A 2,950-nucleotide genomic window follows, 5' to 3' on the forward strand; every position below is an offset into this window, starting at 1 on the left:
TTTATATATATATATATATATATATATATATATATATAAAACAAGGCCTTTCTTTTTTTGGGCCTCTTTTTTTCCTTTTTAAATTTTGTACTTTGTTTCAAACTTCTTCCTTCATGGCTTTTTATTTTTATATAATAGGCCATGATCTTTATGAGAAGTGCTAAATGCTGAATGCAATTTCTCTTTAAAAAAATAGAAATGCAACAATGTTTATAAGTGTGTAATACTATCTCTTCTTTATGAATTTCTGTCTGCTTCAATTTGGTTGTCTTAGTTCAATTTGAAACAAAACTTAAGAAAATAGGGGTGTACATGATCGGGTTAGTTCGAGTTTTTCAAATATCAAACCAAACTATTTGTGTTGGATTTTTAAATCTATAAACCAAATCAAACCAATAAAACTCGGGTTTTTCAACCTCGGGTTTTTTCGGATTTTCGAGTTTTTTCGGGTTTTTCCGATAAAGTATTCATACAAACATATAATTTACTTGTACTTCAAATATTTCTTTAGTCCTACCAAAATACAATTATCTAAGGTGTTTCTTAAGAAAATAACACAAAATATGATATGAGTAATGACACTAGAATATCCAACAAAAAAATAATAATAATGAAATCGCGTTAAGACAAATATTGCAAATTAACAAGTCATAATGAAAATGATCATAATTTAAAAGTACTAAATCATGCTAAAATAAGTTTAATAAGTATTAGTTACATGACTAAATATTAAAGGAAATTAAAATTAGATTATGTATTTGAATTGTCTAAACCAAAGAACAAATATTCAATATTATTGTCATTCTTAGTGTTGAATTGATTTTCTTTTTGCATTAGTATTAATTTGATTTTGATTTAAGCTTTATTACAATTACCAACATCTGTGGACTATAATCTTTATTGAACCATTCAGAATCTAAGTTTCAAACTTGAAATAATATATTAAAAGATAAAAACTATGAAAACGTATAAGAAATATTTAAAAATTATATCAAAGTAAATATTTTTATGTATAAAATAAAATTTTAAATTATATATATAATGTCGGGTTGGTTTGGTCTCGGATTGGTTTTTTTAATTAGTTAAAATCAAATCAACCCAAATATAGTCGGGTTTTTTTTTTCAATATCATACCAAGTCAAACCAACCACTAGTCGGGTTTTTTTTCAATATCATACCAAGTCAAACCAACCACTAGTCGGGTTTTTTTTCAATATCATACCAAGTCAAACCAACCACTAGTCGGGTTTTTTTTCAATATCATACCAAGTCAAACCAACCACTAGTCGGGTTTTTTTTTCAATATCATACCAAGTCAAACCAACCACTAGTCGGGTTTTTTTTCAATATCATACCAAGTCAAACCAACCACTAGTCGGGTTTTTTTTTCAATATCATACCAAGTCAAACCAACCACTAGTCGGGTTTTTTTTTTTTCAATATCATACCAAGTCAAACCAACCACTAGTCGGGTTTTTTTTCTCGGTTTGACTCGGTTTGAGGTTCGATTTTGTACACCCCTATAAGAAAATATAAAAATAAATAAATTTTGTAGTATATAATCTACCAAAATGTTTTTTGAATCTTGTGGTCTGAAATATAATGATGTTGAATGTAAAGAGTTACTAAATATAAAAGTGATATTATTTGTTAAGCAAACTAACAAGAAAAGTAAGACAAACAAATCAAAATGAAGAGAGTACAAAATTTTAGTCATGAAAAAAAAGAAATTTGAGTCCCTAACAAACTTTGCATGCATGAATTAATCATAATGGTTAGTTTACTCTACGATGTATATAATATAAAGTTATAAACAACACTGTCAGACCATATTTAAAAAGCTACACCACATAGGTTATTATTTTGGAATGTACAAATGATTAGACAAAAAGTTAACCACTTAAACATTGCGTTAATTAACTAATAATTTTTGTAATGATATATTAAGACAGTAATGTGAAGATTCGAAAGTGTGTCAAAAACTTGAAGTGACATCTCTCAATATGTATGGCCATCACAAAATGAACCATTCTAACGTCATTCTGGTGAATGCACATATATTCTCCATGATATAACTAAAATAAAGGCCACTTTTAAGTTTATATTCTCACTGTCGTCCCATTAACATATTTAGAACCTTTTTTTTTCTTTCCTTTTGAGTATTTTCTTTGGATAGCATAAAAAGACGTAAAAGGGTCACAAATGTCCTTAGCTTAAACTATGAGAAATTGAATTAAAATGTGCTTAGTTAATAGATTGGTCTAAAATTTTCATGTGAGTTTCATTATTAAGCTACGGATTATATGAAAATCCAATTATCTAGGAGCTATTTTAGTGACAGATTAGCTGGGATTATCGATAAATTTTGTAGCTAATTCCATATCTGCTAGTATTGTTAATGGATGACATTTTTGTTCAATTTCACATAGTTTAAAGTCATTTTTTCTATCCTTTTCTGGAAAAAATATATATGGAGGGACACTATATTAATTTTCGGCAAGCCATCTAAGTTGTTACCCTAAGTTTATTTTCAACTTTGAAGATCAAACAGATAATTGTTATATATATATATATAATAATATTGACTTAGGATTTTTTTTTTAAATTTTATTTTTTAGGATTAATGGTCAGGTTTAGACAAACATCTATCACGAGAGATGATTCTGATCCATTTTGAATAATAATTATGTCATTCACCGAATCCACAAGGCGAACACTCAAATGAGCAAGCATGTGAACATCACGAACCAACTCCTTCTTCTCCTTCTCAACACGAGTGACATTATTTATAGACAACCTACTGAGAGCATCTACCACTACATTGGCTTTACTTAGATTGTATACAATGCTCATGTCATAGTCTTTCAACAACTCAAGTCATCTCCTCTTGCGAAGATTCAAGTCCTTCTGATTGAACACATACAGAAGACTCTTATAGTTTGTAAATACA

The sequence above is a fragment of the Solanum tuberosum genome, unplaced genomic scaffold, assembly GCF_000226075.1.
Source record: "Solanum tuberosum cultivar DM 1-3 516 R44 unplaced genomic scaffold, SolTub_3.0 scf00035, whole genome shotgun sequence".
NCBI lineage: Eukaryota > Viridiplantae > Streptophyta > Magnoliopsida > Solanales > Solanaceae > Solanum > Solanum tuberosum.